The 25,413-nt window shown below is 34.1% G+C and overlaps 1 long non-coding RNA gene and 4 other non-coding genes across 5 annotated transcripts; 3 read left to right on the plus strand and 2 right to left on the minus strand.

Moving 5' to 3' along the window:
• The first annotated feature begins 10,799 nt into the window (after nt 1–10,799).
• Nucleotides 10,800–10,873, plus strand: TRNAI-AAU (transfer RNA isoleucine (anticodon AAU)). Its single transcript has one exon. It is a non-coding gene; the product is annotated as a tRNA-Ile (tRNA).
• A 6-nt stretch (nt 10,874–10,879) lies between these two features.
• Nucleotides 10,880–10,951, plus strand: TRNAC-GCA (transfer RNA cysteine (anticodon GCA)). Its single transcript has one exon. It is a non-coding gene; the product is annotated as a tRNA-Cys (tRNA).
• Nucleotides 10,952–22,113: 11,162 nt separating this feature from the next.
• TRNAC-GCA (transfer RNA cysteine (anticodon GCA)) lies at nt 22,114–22,185 on the minus strand. Its single transcript has one exon. It is a non-coding gene; the product is annotated as a tRNA-Cys (tRNA).
• Nucleotides 22,186–22,191: 6 nt separating this feature from the next.
• On the minus strand, nt 22,192–22,265 carry TRNAI-AAU (transfer RNA isoleucine (anticodon AAU)). The gene has a single exon. It is a non-coding gene; the product is annotated as a tRNA-Ile (tRNA).
• A 13-nt stretch (nt 22,266–22,278) lies between these two features.
• On the plus strand, nt 22,279–24,225 carry LOC112281783 (uncharacterized). Its single transcript, XR_002969692.3, has 2 exons — nt 22,279–23,280; nt 23,755–24,225. It is a non-coding gene; the product is annotated as an uncharacterized LOC112281783 (long non-coding RNA).
• Nucleotides 24,226–25,413: the final 1,188 nt, after the last annotated feature.

Here is a 25,413-nt window from a genome sequence, read left to right on the forward strand (position 1 = left end):
CACTATGATAGCAACAATTATATGCCAAAGTAAAAATTTGATCTAAAGATAAAACAAATTTTTATTATAAATAGAATTTTAAAAAGCAACTTAGAACACCTTCCATATAGACTATAGTTGTGCAATTAATATAGTTTCTTGACATTGCACATAACAACTTTGCAAAGTATAGGTTTTGTTGAGTGAATTACAATCATTGTTCAGATTGGAATACAAATAAGAGATTGATAGCACAAAGATGTGAGCTTGGAAGTACAAAGTAGCCTTTAATATCATTGATGTTGAGTAGATTGAAGTAGAATTAGTATGTCCTTGCGGTGTAGTCACAAAATTTGTAGCATTGGATAAATTGTGAAGGATTCTTGATAGAGTGGTGGCCTTATTGCTGAGACCTAGAAGTTATATTTGGTTGCTTGTGTAATGGAGCTTGTTTTCTTTACCTCGATATCAATTAAATAGCTTGATTATCCAAGACTCAATACATAGGCAAGGGATTTAATTAGATCTTAGAATTTTAGAGGTTCAAAAAAATCATAGTAGCAGGGCCAAGATACAATAAAAAGAAGTCATTGGAAGCAACATAGAATTTGATGAAATACCAGAGGTAGTGTTCACCAATGACCTAAAACAACAAGATGTTCAATTAGAAGAGCTTCTGAATTGTGTATTGATCTATCATCAACATTTAGAATTTGTAAAAAATTCCAAGATTATAGGGTGTAGAAAATAATTATTTTTTAAAAATTAAATAAATCTTAGATTTGATAAACAATTTCAAATTGAATGAGAAGCTTAATTAGGTGAATAAATATATTAGATGAATTAGGATTTGAATAGATGAATCTTTATAAATGAATGTAATTTAAAGATGGATAAATTTTTATCTATAAATAAAAAAATTATTTATAAATAAAAATTTATCTTAGATATATTTTAATTTTAGAAGATTTTTATTATTAGATAATTAAAATAAAATAAAATTATATTAAAATAAAATAAATTCAAATAAAAAATTCTTTTCAAATATGTGTGGTTTTTTATATTGTTAAATAACTTACATTATTGTTGCAAATGTATGAGTGTGAAATTTAATTAGTTAAAAAATTCAAAGGTCTTATAATAAGAAATGAAAAGATATTTAATTTAATCACATTACAAATTAAGAAATAGTTGTGAATTAAAATAAATTGCCTATTAGAAGGATTTATTTAGCTCATAATTGAAGAGTTATTAGAATTTTTAGACATGAATTGAATGATAATCATAAAATAATAGAATTAATAAATAACTAAATTATTATCAACTAAGATAGACTTCCAACTAATAGGAGATTATTTTAGTTCACATATAGAAATTAAAAGTTTTTCATATTGCCATCCAAACAAAAGCTTTTCTTGCCAAACTTTTAATACAAGGCTTCACATTTGGACTAGAATCTTCAAAAATATTACTCAGATATAAAATGGATGCAATGAAATGGAAACATTATAGTATATAGCATTCCAACAAGTATTGGATAATAAGCAATAATACACTTGTCATCACATTGGGCCCCCAACTTTGAAAAAGTACATTGCCTAGCAAAGTGTGCTATCCAACTTGATCTCTCTTCTACCAAAGTACAACAACAAAATATTTCAACAACCAATTTGCAGTAACTCTTAGTTAGTAGATGTCAAAAGAAAGATATAAAAATTGGATAAAGATGACAAATTCATAATGTAGTTATACAAAGAAATACATACACTACGTAATATTTGGAATAAGAATCAATAAGATTGGTATACACTTGATAGACTATTAAAATGAATAGGGAGTCATAATTTAGAATTCTAGCATAACCATTATACATGCAATCCCTTGGTATTTGAATATTACATTTTCATATTCAACAAGAAAATGATAGATTCCAGTTACTCACAATCCAATAATCAAAGTCTATCACATTCAAGGCCTAAAAGCGAGATACTTAATAGGTACTAAGTATATTATACTAGTCTTAGAAGAATTTAAAATGATACATCAAGACTTGTTATAGTTCAAAACAACATAATTACAATAAGTATGTATTACCATTAAAAATAAGAAGTAGGAATGTGTGGGATTCAATCTTGAAGGCCCTATTTGTTGGCTATAAATTCTATGATTAACAAATAATCAATCCATATAATATTTTACCTTTGACCTAATCAAATGGATGTGAACAAAACTAAAAATAAAGAAAATTCGGCTAATTTATGACTATACAATACAAAAAAGGTATCGGATAGGAAACAATAGAACGTCCGCACCACTCAAAGGCAAGAGTCTCTTAGAGGCCAATTCTTACATCGACGCCTATTATATATTCTTTTACAAATTTGTATAGAACCTTTGGCTTCTTTGGAAGGTGACAGCCATGCAATGGTTAACCTTAGCTAAAGACGTATGAATGTAACATTGGAAAAGAGTCATGGAAATAGATCCAAGATGCAACCTAAGTAATATTAGGAAGATTGAGATGATACAACACTTCTTTTGGGATTGTATAGCTATACAATTCATGTGGAAATATTAAAATATACTCTGCCAATCGGTTATATGAAACATAATAAATAGCTAACATAATGTACTCTATGATAATTTAAACTTGAACATCTTCATGGAGGATACAAATCTTACCACCATGGTATGCATTTCCAAAGAGGCCACTTGGATTATTCTAAAGACTATAACCCTTTGGAATATCTAATGTGCAAAATGTAGCTTTGATAGAAATAGAGATTCTTTTCATATTGGCCAAATATTTTTCAAATCATATGAAACAACTGTCCAGATAAGCCAAGAATCATAGAAAGAATTCCACTACTAATCCTCAAGAGACCACCACCAAAGAGTGACCCTACTTACCAACATTTGGACAAACCATACAATTTTTGCAAGTCGACCCTCAAGAGACCATCTGTCAAGGACAAAGACTCGATGAGGGAAAATATACAAAAAAAGGCTATCTCGATATAATAAGTCAAAATATAAACAAATATGTATATTAAAAGGAAACTGGAATGGCTATTGCTACAAGATAAGAAACTAAAGACTCTTGAACCTGGACTAGGAGCAAAAAAGGAGTTGACAAGAGTGAAGAAGCCTTCACTCTTGTCTCTATATATACTATCTAACTAGGGGCTACGTGGCGACGTTCTATAGGACCTCCAATATGTGTTGACTTTGTAGGACACATGCCTTGACTTACAAGGCAAGTTTTTCTACGTGTGGGCCACATAGTTAGCTTGATCTTCAAGCTAACAACATGTGTGGCACATGGCCAACTTGTTGACCACGTTTCTAATCCAAAAAGTCAATTAAAGACACCTATGAAGTCAAAGCAGTGTCTAGGAAGTTTCTAGGAAGCTTCTATATTAAATATTATAGAATTAACTTACTTTTATCTACTTTTACTTACTTCTACCTATTTCTATATGTAATTATTAGCTTACATGATTATGGCCGTGACATTACCCCCCCTTCTAGAGACGAGTTCCAAGAGGAGCGGTCATCATATGTAGAAGAAATTCTAGATGCGACGAATTGTATTTGCCACATACTCTGATCTCTGTTCTCTTCGAAGATGATTGATAGGGCCTCTCAACTATCGGTAGTGTCCCATACCAGGGCGGGAAGACCACTCAGTTATTTGATCATTGTTGAGGCCTTCGTAACTTCCTTCGAATAGAATATTTGGAACACCATTAGGAGTTGTTCCTACCTCCAGCAAAATCACCAAACATCGGGAGTCCCTTCCCAAATCGTGATACCAAACGCATTGTATCTCACCATCTATTCGAGGAAGAACGTGTCGTTCTTGAAGATCTTCATCTCGATTGCGTCGTCTTGAAGGTTGTGACAATCGTAATGTCTCGTCTGGCAAGTCAGCAAACGAAAGTTCTTGAGTTGAATCCGCTGGTTGTTGGCTCTCCATCTAATTAGCGTCACAAATGCAAAGAAGTTAGAAACAAGGATAGAAAATTGAATGTTATCTTGCCTCAATCTTGTCTCTTTTATAAGAGAGATTTTCATCTTGGTTTTGATGGATGTCGTTGATGAAAAACTTTGACTTTAGCTGATGCATTTGCTAGATTCCTGGATGGCTCCTATGTGCGTTCACTAATATCATATCCGCGCCAATGAACAAGATATTCTAACTTATTTTGGCGCGGCCTTGAGTCTAATATCTCTTCCACCTCAAATTCTTCATTATTATCTACTTCTATAGGAGGCGGTGGCATTTGTTTTCTTCCTTGTATATCCACTGTCTTATATGGTTCAAGAAGAGACACGTGGAATATAGGATGGATCTTCATTGACTCCGGTAGATGTAACCGATATGCAACTGGGTTGATCTGTTCAGAAACAGAAAAGGGGCCAAGCCTACGATAGTCCAACTTATCACAAGGTCGAGTAGTCTTGATATTGCGACGAAGTAGCCATACCTTATCACCCACGTTGAGTTGTGGTTGCTCCTTATGATATAGATCTGCGTTTATCTTTTGTCGTTCTTGAGCTTCTTTCAATTGCGTCTTCATTATTGCATGTAACTCTGACAACCGATTTGCCATATCTTCTGCTGCAGGATTATCAACTTTTGAAAAATCAAAAGTATCAAGTCGTGGATGATAGCCATAATTGGCAAAGAAAGGTGTTTGTTGCGTGGAAGAATGTACCGTATTATTATAAGCAAACTCTGCCAATGGCAGAAGGGTTGTCCAATCATCTTGTTGGTAGTTGATAGTACACCTTAAATATTGCTCCAAGACTTGGTTTACGCGCTCTGTTTGTCTATCAGTTTGAGGATGGAAAGCCGAAGATAGCTTTATGTCCATTTTTAAAATCATGAAAAGGATCCTCCAAAATCTTGACACAAATTGAGTTCCCCTATCCGATATGATATCTTTAGGTAATCTATGATAGCGATAGATATTATCAATGAAAAGCTTAGCTGTTTCTTCACCTGTGATAGATTTTGTACATGGCACAAAATGTGCCATCTTGGTAAAATGATCTACTATCACAAATATAGAATCATAAGATCTTGAGCTTGGAAGATCTGTGATGAAATCCATAGAAACAGAAGACCATGGTTGTTCTGGTATAGGTAATGGCTGAAGAAGTCCATAAGGTCGATGATGAGGAATTTTTGATCTTGAACAAATATCACATGATTGTACAAAGTCTTTGACTGACTTCCACATTTGTGGCCACCAAAAATTTCTTGATATGAATTCCAAAGTCTTATTATATCCAAAGTGCCCTGCTGCTAGAAAGTCATGACGTGCTTGAAGAACACGTAAACGTGCTTCTCCTTCTGGAACATATAGGCATCCTTCAAAATATAATAGATTATTCTTGAACTCGAACTTAGAAGGATCATGAGACTTGAAAGAATTATTCTCGATATCATGAACAAGAGGGTCTGAGGACATACTGGACTGGATTTGCTTGAGAAAAGTTGAATCAACAGTCAATGTTGATTTCATTGCTCGGAGATGAAATTGCTCCGGTTTCAAGAGGACCGTTCTTTGTTGCTCAAAAGCTGCATCTCCTTCTTTTGGTGCAAAATAAGAACGTCTAGATAGGGCATCGGACAAACCTTGTTGTTTTCCAGGCCGATAAGTAATAATGAACTCAAATCTTGACAAAGATATACTCCAACGAGCTTGACGATGATTCAATACGCTTGCTGACATGAAATACTCGAGGTTCTTGTGATTTGTATACACAGTGACTGGACTAGAAGCGCCTTCTAGATAATGATGCCATTCTTGAAAGGAATCCACGATCGCAAGAAGTTCTTTATCGTGGATCTCATAATTGATCTCGGCTGCTGAGAATTTTCTTGAATGAAAAGCTATCGGATGAAGTTTGTTATCTGTTCCCATTTGTGATAAAACTGCACCCAAGGCAAAATCTAATGCATTTGTTTCCAGAAAAAATGCCTTGGAAAAGTCAACACGATATAAGACTGGTGCAGAGACAAACGATGTCTTCAAGGCTTCAAATGCTGCTTCCACTTCATGATTCCATTGGAATTTATCTTTACTAGTCAAGCGTGTAAGTGGAGCTGCAACTCGTGAAATTTTTTTGATAAAGATCCGATAGTAATTGGCAAATCCCAAGAAACATTGGACATCTCTTACTGTCCTTGGAATCTTCCAATCCATGATTGTTTGGACTTTCTTAGAATCCATCATGAGACCATCATTTGAAATGATGTATCCTAAAAAGTCAACTTCAGTAGTGTGAAATACACACTTTTCCATCTTGGCGTACAATCCTACATCTCTAAGTTTTTGTAATACTTGACGAACATGTATTTCATGTTCTTTGATGTTCTTAGAATAGATCAAGATATCGTCTAGATAGCAGACGACAAAATTGTCTAAGAATTCACGAAATACATCATTCATAAGATGTTGAAAAGCAGTTGGTGCATTCGTGAGTCCAAAGGGCATGACATTATATTCGAAATGTCCATACCTGGTTCGAAACGCAGTCTTCCATTCATCTCCTTCTTTGATCCGTACTAGATTATATGCTCTTCTTAGATCTATTTTTGTATAGATTTTAGCTTAATTCAACTGGTCAAGGAGTCCTGATATCAAAGGTAATGGATACCTATTCTTGATTGTGATCTTGTTGAGTCCTTGATAATCAACACACATTCGTAAAGATCAATCTTTTTTCTTTACGAATAGAATTGGAGCTCCTGCTAGAGATTTTGAATGGCGTATGAAATTCTTCGCTAAATTCTCGTCAATATATGTCTTGAAATCAGCCATCTCATCTTGCGATAAACTGTAAATTGGTCCAAATGGTGGCTGAGTTCCTTCCTTGAGGTCGATTGAACAATCATATGGGCGATGCTCAGGAAGAATATCTGCATTCTTTTTCTCAAAAACGTCTTGATACTCCTGATATTGACTTGGAATGCCACTTGAAGTCTCTACGTTTTCAGAAATAGAAGCAGCATAAATAGCAAAAGTTGATCCTTCTTTTGCTACGTGTATAAATGCTTTTGCACCTATCAGTACGGGTTTTACTATACTAGACTTATAGTTTTTTACTTGATTGGTAGAACTATTAATAACGCTCTGGGAAAAGTCAAGTTTATGCAAATTCCAATCTATTCGAGGGTTATATTTTTCTAGCCAAGATAAACCTAAAATAACTAGATTGGATGGGGATTTAATTATGTTAAAAGCTATGTAGCTATCATGACCATCTATTGTTACTTTTATAGGATGAGTTTCATGAGTGACATCTCCAAAAGACAAGGGACGACCATCTATGACTTCTACATGTACTGGTTTAGGTTTCTGTATAAAAGGTATTTTACGACTTTTAACAAATTGTTCATCTAAAAAACATGTTGAGGCTCCCGAATCTAATAAAGCAGAGGCTTTGTAATTCTTAGGTCCTAAATATAAGTCTATTATAAAACAAGGAGAGGGTTCTGAGGAGAGGATAGGACCTTCATTAGGAATTGTACAAGGTTCCAGCTGCATGGTCCCTATTGTAGCTGGACAAATCCGTTTCCCGACATGTTGTCTTCTTTGACCGTCGTATCCCTCATTTTATAGTTGCGTCGTTTCTTTGGACAATGTTGAGCAGTGTGCTTAGGTTCTCCGCAATATAAACATAATCCTTCCTGACGACAACGAATCTTTTCTTGCTCAGTTAGGGGTTTAAAACGTACCGCGTCAATTTGCATGTCTTCTACTTCCGAATGTACGTTTGACAAAGATGTTGATGTTGCCATTGAGTAATAACGTTGAGGTTCCCGTGAATGATTTTCGGATCGAAATTCGAAAAGTCGATTATCACATTTTACCGCAAAATCGATTGCTTGACTCAAAGTTTGAGGATCAGGTAAGTTGAGCATCAATTTCTTTACTTCGTATTGCAATCCATAAAGAAATTGACTGATGAGTGCAGCATCGTCCCACTTGATGTCAATTGCAAGTTGTCGAAATTGTGAAGCATACATTGTTACAGAGCGATTTCTTTGTCGCAGAATTTGGATCTTATTTGTTGCAACACGAGTTGCATCGTGTTCACCATACATAGATCGAAACTCCGCCAAAAAAGCTTCTAAATTGTCCAATATTGGATTTCGTTGTTCAAGAAAAGATGAAAACTACGATAATACAGAACCAAAAAGTAGAGTGCCAATAAACCTGACTTGTGATCCTGGAGTTGGATAGCTTTGTGGTTGAAGTTCAATTGCCAATTGTACTTGATTGATGAACCCTCGAAACTTTGATCTCGTACCATCAAATTTCTCGGGTAAGGCAATTCTTGGTTCTCTAGTGCTTATAGGGTGTTGTACAATTGGAGAAGGAACGTGATTTGTTGTAGATGTTGAAGCAGCTCCGATCATCTCTATATCCCCACTTTTTGCTATTCTTGTTCTTTCATGTGTTGATGAATTGAGTTGATGCATCGCAAGCATTAACTCCCTCATTTGCTCTTGCATTTGTGCCATTGCACTCTTCATTTCAACAAGCTCTGCCATAATGACATTAAGAAGAAAAATTTGTTTGATACTGCTCAAGACAAAAAAAAAGAAAGACTTGATAACAAAGAAGATACTAAGAACAATATCAGTTTAGAAGTGGGTAATCCGCAAACTTCTAATATGCTTATGTCTTGTCAAGAGAAAGGGGTAATCCACTCTTACTCAAGAAAAACAAAGCTCTGATATTGTAAGTGCACTCTTGTCAATCTGTCAAGGACAAAGACTCGATGAAGGAAAATATACAAAAAAAGGCTATCTCGATATAATAAGTCAAAATATAAACAAATATGTATATTAAAAGGAAACTGGAATGGCTATTGCCACAAGATAAGAAACTAAAGACTCTTGAACCTGGACTAGGAGCAAAAAAAGAGTTGACAAGAGTGAAGAAGCCTTCACTCTTGTCTCTATATATACTATCTAACTAAGGGCTACGTGGCGACGTTCTATAGGACCTCTAATATGTGTTGACTTTGTAGGACACATGCCTTGACTTACAAGGCAAGTTTTTCTACGTGTGGGCCATATAGTTAGCTTGATCTTCAAGCTAACAACATGTGTGGCACATGGCCAACTTGTTGACCACGTTTCTAATCCAAAAAATCAATTAAAGACACCTATGAAGTCAAAGCAGCGTCTAGGAAGTTTCTAAGAAGCTTCCATATTAAATATTATAGAATTAACTTACTTTTATCTACTTTTACTTACTTCTACCTATTTCTATATGTAATTATTAGCTTACATGATTATGGCCGTGACACCACCACCAAAGAGTGACCCTACTTACCAACATTTGGACAAACCATACAATTTTTGCAAGCCGAGAGCCCCTTACTTAGAGATTGATACCACCTCCACTATTTATCACTGAGGAGCCAGCCGTCCGCCTCCGCCTCATTAAAGAAGAGCCATGGCCGATATCTCACCCAGCACTACGCATTGCCATCGAAGAATTATTCGCCTCAATTGCACCTCGTCCACCAGAACAACCTGAGCCTATAACTTGGAATCAAAGACTACAGTGAACTGACAAAGAAGAGGCAATATACCAATCTGAAATCGCTGAACTCAGAACTTCCTTTGCCAGGAAGCAGCACCAATAATACAACTCGTATAACCTCAACAAACAACAACGCCTGCCATTAACAATCCGACAACAACTCCAACAATATGCAAGAACACGTCACCACGGGGACGCCATGCATACTTGACTCAGCATTTGGTACAGAAGGAACACGTAAAACCGCGACGTTGCCACTTGGATTTAAACCAAAATCCTCCGAGGTGGTGAGAATCACCCTAACCGTATCTCATAGCCTCTGTGGCCAAACCAACAACTTGTAACACACAACGCTTTACAAGAAAAAGTGTATTACCTTCCACCTCCTGCCCACCAGCCAACTACTCCGGCAGCAAATTCAACCTTGCAGATGGGTATCGGGTGGGCGGTATTCATCTGGGGGCAGGCTGGCTAGGTGTAGAGGTTCACCTGCTAAAGCAGTCCCGTCTCACTTGTGTGCAACCAGCTCAGATGAGGGCACTTGTGGATATTGACATTCCTGCAATCAATCAGTCCACGGCAAGTGAATAATGAGCACAAGCATTGCCTAAATTACATCCCTGCTTTTCACACACTGGGTGCTCAATAAATCCTGGCAGGTTTCCTTCAGTAGCTAGCGACGATATTGTCGCTGTGCGTTTGGCAGAAGAGTTCACGACCTCAGTTTCCATATGCTAGCTTAGAATCGGACGCATCCGCGACCATAAACTCAAAAGCAAGTTGGGGGGGGCGGGGGGGGGGGAGATCAACCCCATTCCGAAAGAGCCACCCAGTGAGTGCGCTGGAAGGGATTCACGATGCACGATTTCGCGCAGGCGGGAGTCCTCGGACGTGGGCTGAACGGCCGGTCTCATCGAAGACCAAGCCGCGCCTGCCATGGAGCTCCGGCGCACTCCATGTTACACAGGCGAAAGGAATCAGATTCCAGAGACTTCACAACGGGAATGATTGTGGCGACACCCAAACCAGGAAAGTCTTACGACAGCATAGCAGGAGGAAGAGCACAAATGTTCGTGACAACCACAAAGAGCCAGTGCCACGGCAGTCCACAGCGCGTGCTCGGCGCCACCGATGCCCAAAGAGGAGCTCTCAGAGAGGGAGAGAGAAGTGGATGGGTGGAGGAGGACGAGGCTGGGAAGAGATAACGGTATGGGTATTGTGATAGGAATCGGAGCTTGCATCTGTGCCTTCTTAGCTCAGCTGGTTAGAGCGTCGTGCTAATAACGCGAAGGTCACAGGTTCGAGACCTGTAGAGGGCATGTGAAGGAGGTATAGCTCAGTGGTAGAGCAATCGGCTGCAGTCCGATAGGTCAGCGGTTCAACCCCGCTTGCCTCCTCTGGTTGGATTGAGGTGACAACCGTTATCGCTCTCGCCGCGCACCACATTTCTCCCTTTTCGCTGCCTTCGTCTGTTCTCACAGCATCGAGCACGAAGCATGCTTCCAGAGGCCCTCAAGTGCGACCCCGCACCCACTACGTCACACTAGGCCGCATGGCCCTCGGTCTCCACCTTTTCGAGGAAATAACGAGGAGATTCAAGGAAGAGATTCAAGGAAATATAAATTAATAATACTCAACTTTGTTACCACTGTGGATGATGCATAGAGTATAAGCAGACTGGTTGAGATCCGGATGAATAGGATCTCATCGTGTAGTTTGACGTGTATATCTATCTGTGGACGTCATCCATGGATGGATGTCGAAGGTGACAATAAAGGTTATTGTAGTTCCAACACCCCCTCTTGCTGCAAGCATCACATTGCTGGTGAGCGGCAGAGTTGTATTAGAAGTGGTAGAGATTTTTTTTTATCATGGTGTATTCTCAAAGTACCTACATTTTCTACTTTTGGTCGATTTGGAAAAATAAATAAATAAAAATGGATTGGATTGCTAAAGAAACGATGTAGAGGTATTACCTTTGATTTGTCACTTATTCATTAGCTCGATGTAGAGGTATCACCTTTGATTTGTCGCTTTGCTCATTAGCTCGATGAAGAGTGGCACCACCTTTAGCGAGTGTGCCATCATGTTTGCCAAGTGGGATCACTTCAACAACAAAAAGAAGAGCAAATTGGTATGCTAGAGTATGAAACATATATAAGATGGAGTTTTTTTTCATATACTAAGTTTGAAGAGAGTGGTTGTCGGTGAGATTGCATGTAGATAGAGTTGTGTAAAGTTTGTATTGTTGTAGTCTCTTTTGTATCAATCAAGTTGTTTCCAAACATCATTGATTATTTTAGCTATGAACTATGTTGTTGGGTGTTTTTGTTTTGGTTGACAAGTTTAACCTTTGTTATTGAGGAGCAAAGGGTTGACAAGATAAAAAGCCTTGTATGTGTCATGGACATACATATTTATTTAGATAAGAAGTATTATGTAGAAGGTGAATGTAGGTAGATTTAATATTATCTTGTGGTGAAGCTTCATAGATGCATATTTGATTTTATACATGTTTATAGTTGATTAATAGGTTAGAAACTTAGCCAACAAGTTAGCCATGTATCGCATATGTGGATAGCTTGTGGTATAAGCTAACAATGTGGCGTCTATATAAGAAACTTGCCTTGTAAGTTAAGACACATGTCTTGCAAATTTGACACATATTAGAGATCATGTAGGATATCACCATGTAACTCCTAGTTGGATAGTATATATATGGAGGCAAGAGTGAAGCCTTCTTCACTCTTGTCAATACCTTTTTAGTCCTTAATCTTGTTTCAAGTCTTTCTTATCTTTTTATCTTTGACAATAGCCATTCTTATTCAATATATTATCATCTTTGAATGATTTTCTAGTCTTTTTAAGTGACATAAGAGTGTATTGAGATTTTTTTTTTGAAATTCATGTTCTTGACAATTTGGCAAGAGTGCTAATTTGTTGTCCTTATTTTGTGTTAAAAGTAAGTGCATTGCTTTACTTCTATTGTTATGTTTTGAAGGTTACAAATTACCTATCTTTAAACTCATTTTTAATTTTTTAACATTGATTATTTTTCTTAAAAAGAGTAGACTATCCCTCTTTGTGGAAACTCTCATTTGATATTAAAAGTTATAGATTATCTTCTTTTGATTTGACTTTTAGATTTTTTTTTTGAATTATCTATGTAAGAAAAAATTATAGATGCTACTCTTGGTGGAAGTAAGAATAAATTTGCAACTATTATAAATCTTCATGAGCTTGTCAATACTCTAAGGATAGAAATCTCATGTATATTTAATGTCAATTATTAGAATATTATTTTGACACCTATAGAAGATGTCAAAAATAAAGTTGAAAGTCTATTTCAAGAAGTTGTGTAATTGAGAGAAACAAGTAGATCAAGCTCATAACTAAATCTAAGAAGTCTTATTATTCTAAGTATGAGAGAAACAAGGATAAATATCCTTGAGAAGTTTAATAGAACAAGATCAAAATTTTGAAGGTTTTTACAATAAGTAAAGTTCTATCTAAGGTTGTATTATTCTTAATATCTTGATAGACTTATTCAAGTTGGATTCATGAGTGCACTTCTCTCTAAGAATGTTCTCTCTTGCTTTACATCTTTGATGGAAAATAAATTCACATCTTTTCTATGATTTGAATTCATTCTTAAAAGTATTTACTACTACTTTTAGAGAAAGTGATGAAAAAAGGGTAATAGAGACCAAACTTGTATTTTTACAATAAGAATCACATTCAACCATCATATATGTTGTAAAATTTTAAAATCTTACTTATAATATAGATAAGAATGATAAAACCTTTGTTAATCAATTTCAATATAGATTAATAAATAATGTCAAATATTTGATATTGATGATACCAAGAGTAGGCTCGTTAGAGCAATTTATTGCTCAAGCCATTGTATTTGACAATTAACTCTTTGAAAGATGCCAAGAACAAAGATTTGGTTGGAGATGTACAAATCAAGCTATGGTGACAATCACTAAGTTTACAAAAGTTTATTCATTAAGACCAAAATCTATACAAATTCATACAATATGTTTTAAGCTTCTTATCAAGCAAGAAAAAACTTGACATCATCAAGAAGGTTTATACTTATATTGTGGAGAACCTAAATATACTGCTTAACATTATCCAAAGAAGCAACGCAACTACAAAATAAAGAGCACGATAGCCATAGAGGACAATGTGTTGGAAAACAAGTTTTTTCAATTACAATAAGAATCATGTGGTTAAAATCTTATGTAACATCTAGTAAAGATTTTATTCTCTCTTCAAATCCCTCATCTTATTTTATAATTGAAGTTTGTTTGGAACCAAAAAATCACAAAGTCTTTACCTTGCTAGATTTAGAAGCCTTAGCTTATTTTATAGACAAAGGCTTTATTAAAAAATAAGAAATAGCTTTAGTCAAGAAAAATAAACTTGTGCATGTAAAAGTCATAGATGGACATTATATTGATTTTAAGAAACGTTTATTAAAATCTTATAAATAGTCACAATAATAAGCAATCAAATACGACCCTATCAAAGAAACATCACACAAATCAACATGAGCAATCTCTCCTTTATAATCAATAGATAATCAAATTTCACATATTGTCAAGGATATGAATCTCAAAGAACTAAAGATCAATATACTCTTGCGTCACTTGAAAAGACTAAAAAATTATTTAAAGATGGTATAATATTAAACTAGAATAGCTATTGTTAAAAATAAGAAGACTAAAAAGTCTTGAAACAAGACCAAAGACTAGAAAGGCATTGACAAGAGTAAATAATGCTTCACTCTTGCCTCCATGTATACTATCCAACTAAAAGCTATGTGACGATGTTTTATTGGACCTCCAATATCTGTTCAATTTACAAGACATGTGTCTTAACTTGCAAGGCAAGTTTCTTTTGTGCATGTGATATTGTTAGCTTATATCACAAGCTATCCATACATATAATATATGGCTAATTTGTTGACTAAGTTTCTAACCTACTAATCAACTATAAACATGTATAAAGTCAAATATGCATTTATGAAGCTTCTAAGAAGCTTTGCCGCAAGATAATATCAAATCTATCTACATTTATCTTCTACCTAATACTTCTTATTTAGGTAAATATGTATATTCATGGCATTATCCTCTCTTCTAAAACCAAGTGCTATGAGAAGCGATCATCATATGTTGAAGAAGTCCAACATGCAGCAAATTATGTTTGTCACATATTCTAATCTTTGTTCCTTTTGAAGGTGGTTGATAGGTCCTCTTAGCCATTGATAATGTCTTATTCTAGGCAAAAAGACTACCCTATTATTTAATTATTATTGAGGCCTTTGTAACTTCTTTCAAACAAAATATTTGTAAGATCATGAAGAGTCGTTTTTATCTCTAATAAAATCACCAAATCTTAAGAATCTCTTCCAAGGTTGTGATATCAAATGCATTGTATCTCACTATCTATTCAAGGAAGAACTTACCATTTTTAAAGGTCTTCATTTAAATTATATTTTCTTGAAGGCTATAACAATCGTAATATCTTGTCTAATAAATCAACAAATGATAAGTTTTGAATTAAATGTACTAGTTGTTAATTCTCTATCTTTTTAATACTAAAAATATATAAAATTTTTAAATAAAATTAGAAAATAAAATACAATTTTTTTTAAAGTTTATTTCTTTTATAGCAAAGATTTGCTATTCTTTATCTTAATTTTGATAGATGTCATTGATGAAAAGCATTAATCTTCTTTGCTACATTTGCAAGATTCTTAGCTTGCTTTTATATATATTCACTAATATCATATCCACACTAATGAACAAAATATTCCAACCTATTTTAGCACTGCCTTGAGTTTAAGTTTCTTTTTATTTCAAATTCTTCATTATTATCCACTTTTATAGGAAGAGATGGCATTTGTCTTCTTTCCAAGATATTTATTATTTTTTATGATTTAAGAAGAGACACATAAAATACGGGATGGATCTTTATAGACTTTGGTGAATATAATTAATAAGCAATTAGATTGATTTATTCACAAATAAGAAATGGTCTAAGCTTGCAATAATCCAACTTATCATAAGTGTGACTAGTCTTAATATTGCAACAAAGTAATTACATTTTATTGCTAGCATAAAATTGAGGTTTCTTTTTTGTAATAGGCATCAATGTTATTCTTTTGTCATTCTTGAATTTCTTTTACTTGTGTCGTCATTGTTGTATGTAGCTTAGATAAATAATTTTTCATATATTTTGTTATAAAATTATTAACTTTAAAAAGTCAAAAGCATCAAATCATGGATGATAATCATAATTAGCAAAAAAAGATGTTTATTGCATAGAAGAATGTATCATATTGTTATAAGCAAACTCTATCAATGGTAAAAGAATTTTCTACTCATTTTTTTGGTAATTGATGGTACACCCCAAGTATTGCTCCAAAACTTGGTTTACATGCTTTGTTTGTCTACTGATTTGAGGACAAAAAGTCAAAGATAGTTTTATGTCTACCTTTAAAATCTTAAAAAAGATTTTTTTAAATCTTGATATAAATTGAATCTCCTATCTAATATAATATTCTTGATAATTCATTATAGCAATAGATATTATTAAAAAAAATTTAATTACTTCTTTACTAGTAATAAACTTTATACATTGTACAAAATGAGCTATTTTGATAAAATGATCTACTATCACAAATATACAATCATATAAACTTGAGATTAAAAGGTTCATAAAAATACCCATAAAAATAAAAGATCATAGTTGTTTTAGAATAGATAATGGCTAAAGAAGTCAAAAAGATTGATGATGAGAAATTTTTGATCTTACATAAATATCACAAGATTGTACAAAGTTTTTAATTGCTTTTTACATTTGAGGCTATCAAAAATCTTTAGATATTAGCTCTAAAGTCTTATTGCATTCAAAATATTTGGCTACTAGAAAATCCAAACGAGCTTGAAGAATATTTAATCATACTTCACCTTCTAAAATGTATAATCATCCTTCAAAATAGAGTAGATTATTCTTGAACTTGAACCTAGAAGTTTCATGAAACTTTAAAAATTTATTCTTAATATCATGAATAAGAAGATTAAAGGATATACTTGATTGAACTTGCTTGAAAAAAGTTGAATCAATAGTTAATGTTAATTTCATTGTTCAAAGATGAGAATGCTTTAACTTCAAGAAAAAATTTCTTTCTTGATTAAAAGCTATATTTCTTTCTTTGGATGTAAGATAAGAACATTTTAAAAGGGTGTCTAATAAATCTTATTATTTTTTTCATTAAAAATTGATCTTAAAATCAAATCTTAATAAAGACATGCTCCAACTGATTTAACAACAATTCAAATCACATACCAACACAAAGTACTTGAAGTTCTTGTGTTTTATATATACGAAAATTAGACTAAAAGAACCTTCTAGATAATGATGCTATTCTTGAAATGAATCCATGATTGCAATAAGCTCTTTGTTGTGGATCTTGTAATTAATCTTAGTTATTAAAAACTTTCTTGAATAAAAAACTATTAGATAGAATTTATCATTTGCTTCCATTTGTGACAACATCACATCCATAATAAAATTTGATGTATCTATTTTTATAAAAAAATGCCTTGAAAAATATGACACAATATAAGTTTGATATAAAAATAAATGATTTTTTAAAAAAAAGCTTAAAAATAAAAACTTCAACTTCTTTTTTCTACTCAAGTTTGTCTTTATATATTAAGTGTGTATCAAGGACATGAATCTCGAAGAAAGAAAATCTTCAATACACTCTTGTATCAGTGAAGAGAACTAGAAAGTCATTCAAAAGGTGATATAATGTAAAACTAAAATGGCTATTACTAAAAATAAGAAGACTATAAAGTCTTAGAATAAGACTAAAGACTAGAAAGGAGTTGACAAGAGTAAAGAAGGCTTTACTCTTGCCTCCATATATACTCTTAATTAGGAGCTACATGGCGATGTCCTATAAGATCTCTAAAATATGTTGACTTTGCAAAACACGTATCTTCACTTGCAAGGCAAGTTTTTTATATGTACACCATATGGTTAGCTTGTTCCGTAAGCTACCAACATGTGGTTAACTTGTTGACCAAGTTTCTAACCAACCAATCAATTACAAACACATGTTAAATCAAGCAGCGTCTATGAAGCTTTTAAGAAGCTTCTCTGAAAGGTCTTATAAAATTAGCCTATTTTTATCTACTTTTATCTATTCCTATCTAATCATATAATTATTTATTAAAATACTTATGTATGTTTGTAACAATGTGTAAGAAGAGCCACAATTTAAAAAAAAAAATTGATGAAGATTTGATAATAATTGATAAATTTCTAAAAATATTATATGTCTATAATTATTTTAAAAATCTTCTAATTCATAATAGTCTGCATCATTTTAGGTTCCATCATAAGGCCATTATTTAAAATAATATATCTTAAGAATTCAACTTGAATAGTGTGAAATGTACACTTTTTTATCTTGGCATATAATCCTACATCTCTAAGTTTTTGTAGTATGCAACAAATATGAAGTTTATGCTCTTTTATATTCTAAGATTAGATTAAAATAAATTTTAGATAATAGATGATAAAATCATCAAGAAATTCATGAAAGATAAAATTTATAAGATATTAGAATGCACCAAGTATATTTGTGAGTTTAAAAGACATGACATTATATTTGAAATGTCCATACTTGGTTTGAAATATAGTCTTCTATTTATTTCTTTCTTTGATGCATACTAGATTGTATGCTATTTATAGATCTATATTTTCTTCATTGAATTGATTAAAAAATCCTAAAATCAAAAATAGAAGATACTTATTATTAATAGTGATTTTTTTGAATCCACAATAATCTACACATTTACAAAGATCCACCTTTTTTCTTCAAAAATAAGATGAAAGCTCTTATTAGAGATTTAAAATGGTATATGAAGTTTTTAACCAAATTCTTATCAATATACTCCTTAAATGCAGCCAAATTATTTTACGATAAACTATAAATTTGTCTGAATAGTGGTTGAGCTCTGTCTTAAAGATCAATAGAACAATTATAGAGATGATATTCTAAAAACATATTTATATTTTCTTTCTCAAAAATATTTTGATAATCTTGGTATTAACTTAAAATTCTACTTGAAGGATTTTTTCTATCAAAAATAGGTGTAACATATATATCATAAATTGATCATTCTTTTGTTACATGCATATAAGCTCTCATACCTACCAATAAGAGTTTGGTTGTATTAAATTTATCGATTTCTATTCAATTAGTAGAATCTTCGGCTAAACTATAGAAAAAATCAAGATTATAAGAAATTTAGTCTATTTGAAGGTTATACTTCTCTAGCTAAAATAATCCTAAAATAACTATGTTAGAAGAAAATCTAATGACATTCAATATTATTAAGTTATTATGATCTTTAGTTGCTACAATTAAAGGAATTGTTTCATGGATAACATCTTTAGAGGATAATAAAAAACCATCTATGACTTTTACATGCACAAGTTTATTTTTCTTGACTAAAGCTATTTCTTATTTTTTAATAAAGCCTTTGTCTATAAAATAAGCTAAGGCTTCTAAATCTAGCAAGGTAAAGACTTTGTGATTTTTTGGTTCCAAACAAACTTCAATTATAAAATAAGATGAGGGATTTGAAGAGAGAATAAAATCTTTACTAGATGTTACATAAGATTTTAACCACATGATTCTTATTGTAATTGAAAAAACTTGTTTTCCAACACATTGTCCTCTATGGCTATCGTGCTCTTTATTTTGTAGTTGCGTTGCTTCTTTGGATAATGTTAAGCAATATATTTAGGTTCTCCACAATATAAGTATAAACCTTCTTGATGATGTCAAGTTTTTTCTTGCTTGATAAGAAGCTTAAAACATATTGTATGAATTTGTATAGATTTTGGTCTTAATGAATAAACTTTTGTAAACTTAGTGATTGTCACCATAGCTTGATTTGTACATCTCCAACCAAATCTTTGTTCTTGGCATCTTTCAAAGAGTTAATTGTCAAATACAATGGCTTGAGCAATAAATTGCTCTAACGAGCCTACTCTTGGTATCATCAATATCAAATATTTGACATTATTTATTAATCTATATTGAAATTGATTAACAAAGGTTTTATCATTCTTATCTATATTATAAGTAAGATTTTAAAATTTTACAACATATATGATGGTTGAATGTGATTCTTATTGTAAAAATACAAGTTTGGTCTCTATTACCCTTTTTTCATCACTTTCTCTAAAAGTAGTAGTAAATACTTTTAAGAATGAATTCAAATCATAGAAAAGATGTGAATTTATTTTCCATCAAAGATGTAAAGCAAGAGAGAACATTCTTAGAGAGAAGTGCACTCATGAATCCAACTTGAATAAGTCTATCAAGATATTAAGAATAATACAACCTTAGATAGAACTTTACTTATTGTAAAAACCTTCAAAATTTTGATCTTGTTCTATTAAACTTCTCAAGGATATTTATCCTTGTTTCTCTCATACTTAGAATAATAAGACTTCTTAGATTTAGTTATGAGCTTGATCTACTTGTTTCTCTCAATTACACAACTTCTTGAAATAGACTTTCAACTTTATTTTTGACATCTTCTATAGGTGTCAAAATAATATTCTAATAATTGACATTAAATATACATGAGATTTCTATCCTTAGAGTATTGACAAGCTCATGAAGATTTATAATAGTTGCAAATTTATTCTTACTTCCACCAAGAGTAGCATCTATAATTTTTTCTTACATAGATAATTCAAAAAAAAAATCTAAAAGTCAAATCAAAAGAAGATAATCTATAACTTTTAATATCAAATGAGAGTTTCCACAAAGAGGGATAGTCTACTCTTTTTAAGAAAAATAATCAATGTTAAAAAATTAAAAATGAGTTTAAAGATAGGTAATTTGTAACCTTCAAAACATAACAATAGAAGTAAAGCAATGCACTTACTTTTAACACAAAATAAGGACAACAAATTAGCACTCTTGCCAAATTGTCAAGAACATGAATTTCAAAAAAAAAATCTCAATACACTCTTATGTCACTTAAAAAGACTAGAAAATCATTCAAAGATGATAATATATTGAATAAGAATGGCTATTGTCAAAGATAAAAAGATAAGAAAGACTTGAAACAAGATTAAGGACTAAAAAGGTATTGACAAGAGTGAAGAAGGCTTCACTCTTGCCTCCATATATATACTATCCAACTAGGAGTTACATGGTGATATCCTACATGATCTCTAATATGTGTCAAATTTGCAAGACATGTGTCTTAACTTACAAGGCAAGTTTCTTATATGGACGCCACATTGTTAGCTTATACCACAAGCTATCCACATATGCGATACATGGCTAACTTGTTGGCTAAGTTTCTAACCTATTAATCAACTATAAACATGTATAAAATCAAATATGCATCTATGAAGCTTCACCACAAGATAATATTAAATCTACCTACATTCACCTTCTACATAATACTTCTTATCTAAATAAATATGTATGTCCATGACACATACAAGGCTTTTTATCTTGTCAACCCTTTGCTCCTCAATAACAAAGGTTAAACTTGTCAACCAAAACAAAAACACCCAACAACATAGTTCATAGCTAAAATAATCAATGATGTTTGGAAACAACTTGATTGATACAAAAGAGACTACAACAATACAAACTTTACACAACTCTATCTACATGCAATCTCACCGACAACCACTCTCTTCAAACTTAGTATATGAAAAAAAACTCCATCTTATATATGTTTCATACTCTAGCATACCAATTTGCTCTTCTTTTTGTTGTTGAAGTGATCCCACTTGGCAAACATGATGGCACACTCGCTAAAGGTGGTGCCACTCTTCATCGAGCTAATGAGCAAAGCGACAAATCAAAGGTGATACCTCTACATCGAGCTAATGAATAAGTGACAAATCAAAGGTAATACCTCTACATCGTTTCTTTAGCAATCCAATCCATTTTTATTTATTTATTTTTCCAAATCGACCAAAAGTAGAAAATGTAGGTACTTTGAGAATACACCATGATAAAAAAAAATCTCTACCACTTCTAATACAACTCTGCCGCTCACCAGCAATGTGATGCTTGCAGCAAGAGGGGGTGTTGGAACTACAATAACCTTTATTGTCACCTTCGACATCCATCCATGGATGACGTCCACAGATAGATATACACGTCAAACTACACGATGAGATCCTATTCATCCGGATCTCAACCAGTCTGCTTATACTCTATGCATCATCCACAGTGGTAACAAAGTTGAGTATTATTAATTTATATTTCCTTGAATCTCTTCCTTGAATCTCCTCGTTATTTCCTCGAAAAGGTGGAGACCGAGGGCCATGCGGCCTAGTGTGACGTAGTGGGTGCGGGGTCGCACTTGAGGGCCTCTGGAAGCATGCTTCGTGCTCGATGCTGTGAGAACAGACGAAGGCAGCGAAAAGGGAGAAATGTGGTGCGCGGCGAGAGCGATAACGGTTGTCACCTCAATCCAACCAGAGGAGGCAAGCGGGGTTGAACCGCTGACCTATCGGACTGCAGCCGATTGCTCTACCACTGAGCTATACCTCCTTCACATGCCCTCTACAGGTCTCGAACCTGTGACCTTCGCGTTATTAGCACGACGCTCTAACCAGCTGAGCTAAGAAGGCACAGATGCAAGCTCCGATTCCTATCACAATACCCATACCGTTATCTCTTCCCAGCCTCGTCCTCCTCCACCCATCCACTTCTCTCTCCCTCTCTGAGAGCTCCTCTTTGGGCATCGGTGGCGCCGAGCACGCGCTGTGGACTGCCGTGGCACTGGCTCTTTGTGGTTGTCACGAACATTTGTGCTCTTCCTCCTGCTATGCTGTCGTAAGACTTTCCTGGTTTGGGTGTCGCCACAATCATTCCCGTTGTGAAGTCTCTGGAATCTGATTCCTTTCGCCTGTGTAACATGGAGTGCGCCGGAGCTCCATGGCAGGCGCGGCTTGGTCTTCGATGAGACCGGCCGTTCAGCCCACGTCCGAGGACTCCCGCCTGCGCGAAATCGTGCATCGTGAATCCCTTCCAGCGCACTCACTGGGTGGCTCTTTCTCTCTTGATTCTTGAAAGTGGACTGAAGTTGCTCTGGCCATGTTATCGATTCTAGTCGGAGGAAGCGACTTAGTGCGGAGGCGTGTTCACGAATTCGCGCTTTTCCATGCCATCGCTCAACTAAGGTCACGAACAGATTTCATGAGCGGTTCCTTCGTGCATCACATTTCCCTCTCTTTATCGATCTCTCTTGAAATATGTCACTCTCCACTCTTGGCAGTCTGCGTGTGAGTGTATGTGTCTCCTTCGGTTGAGCATGCAGCCCTTGCCAAGACTCGCGCGTCTTTCGATTTATGTTTCTCAAAACATGGATCACTTATAAGAAACCTGAAGAAATAGATTTGATGGCACCTATAATATCATATTCGACCTGGACAGTCTGGAAGACTCTTTGGTGGCTCAGGACTGCCGTGCACTAGGGTACATTGGCTGCAGAGATCGTGTAAAGCTATTACAGTTGAGGTTGCTGAAGCAGCGTCGCCTCTTCCAACTGCTGCTGGTCCTGGCATCGAAGCCGGGCTCCCTTCCCCAAACCACCCTCATTCAGATTCTACATAGCAGTTTATCTTGGAGATCAACGTCCTCTAGGTACGAGACTTCGGAGTTCACAATCGCAGTCCTCGCTCCCTGGTGCACATTGTGTCAATTGTAACTTGGATCCTGCTGATTGTGTTCGTACGCATGAATGAAGAATACCAATGTGAACGTTGCAGGTACAGTCTTGTATAAAGTTTCACATGAGATACCAGACTGCTACTGGTGTGGGCAAGTATCTTTACAGCCTTGTTTATGCTGAATGCGCGTATATGTTTGTGATGTATTCTCAGTGTCAACGCATGGGGTGCTGTCTAGTGTCGTCATAAAGATATCGAGTTGAGCCAATCGAGAATTTATTGACTAGATTTGTACTGATTACGGGCATTCTATTCGCACGCACGTGGCTTTATAAGATCCAAGCTCCATATTTTTGAGAGCACATAGCTGCAAATTTGCTTGGATTGCAGTGAGCACGATGCAAAGTGACTTGGGTTTATACTGATCTCACATAGATGGCTTTTGCAGCTAGCGGTGCTCGTTGCGCCCTTGAACTTCTTTGGGATTCGGAGCATCAACATTGTTACACATGTCATGCACCCAGAGAACCTCGCCTCTTTCATTTTGGGTCAGTCTATTAGCATGCACGTTTAAGATGAGATATGATTGCAGTGTTAACCCCACTTTCTTCATAAGCTATTGATGCAGATGTTCATTTATAGTGAGTCGCAGCCGGTTAGCACCGGAGGGAAGAAAGCTGGCACCTATGCGTAGTAGTTGCTAGTTCCTGCATTGCTCTTGTGGGTGCATGGCCACTGAGTAGCTAGTGAAATCTCATAACAGCAATAAATCTAGAAGTGGATTTGATTCCACACCACCTCGAAATAGCAGTGTTTGGCATTTGCAGCCGAGCAAAATAGCACACCAAAAATACTGCTAGTGTGCCTTATCAACATGTTTTTATCAATTGTGATTGTGCTGTAATTTCAAATATTTGTCAATATTTCATAGTTTTACTTTGTGTTATAGAGTTTAGATTTGGTTTCATAGATAAGATGTTGATAAGAAAATTGCAAGTAGAAAGAACATTGTATTAAAGTATATAAGTAAATAATAAAGTAGAATAAGTAACATTGTAGAGGATACTACTTTAGGTAAGTTACTATTGATTTAAGGATTGGTTCTTGGTATGTAAGAAGGCCAAGATATAAAATAGATGAACACACCAAGGATCTTAAGAATATAAAGAATATGTTAAAAAAATATTTTCATAGTAGATAAGATAACAATAAATAGTCTTAGTAAAATGTTGAATGGATGTATTCATCAAAAGATAGAAGTTGTCCATTGGGGCAAGAGCCACCACCTATAAGTAACAAGTATTGGAAGTGAGAAACATCTTATTCCATACTCTCTTTGTGTACAACCTTGCTGATGTTAAGTGTTGTTACTTCATAGTGTTTGTTCTTCAATAGGTTACGGATCCACTGACAATTAGTTGTAAGTTTTGAAGTTCTTTGAAGTCTTACTTATTCTGAGGAGTAGATCTTTTGATTGTTATTGATATTAGGATTTGGTATCATCTAATTCCATTATTGCATCTCATTGTTGATGTAGTTTTGCTCTTATTTATTGTTAAGTGCATTGATAATCTTCGAGGTTGTTAGATACTTTAGAATGATGTTTTAAAATACTAGTGTTGTATTTTTTTGTTGATTTACATCACTTGTGATCTAACATTGTGGTTTTATGTGATAAACTTCTCTTGAGATCTTCTTGTAGTGATGAGAAGTATTTTATGAGATTAGAAGTATTTTATGAAAGAAAAAGGGTGATTGAGGAGTGACAAAGCTTATATCAGAGGTTAAGATAGAATATAAGACTTGCGAGAAGTCCTATAAGTGAAGTTGAGAGTGATTTAAGATTAATATTACTAATTCACTTACAAAGGAGGCATTCTAGGTTTCAAATGCACCAACATATTTTTGTTGATTTTGAAAGCTTTTTTTTTTCTCTTTTTTTGATTTTCTTTGATATACCCTTTTCTTAGACATGGCTTCAAATGAGAGTGAAGGTTTGAAAGTGATTAAGAAGTTTAAGGGTGACAATTTCTACCATTAGAAGAAAAAATGAAACTTTTATTGATTTTATTAGACCTTTGGAACATTATGGATGAAAGTAAAGATC

This window comes from Physcomitrium patens, chromosome 4, assembly GCF_059467195.1.
Source record: "Physcomitrium patens ecotype Gransden chromosome 4, ASM5946719v1, whole genome shotgun sequence".
NCBI lineage: Eukaryota > Viridiplantae > Streptophyta > Bryopsida > Funariales > Funariaceae > Physcomitrium > Physcomitrium patens.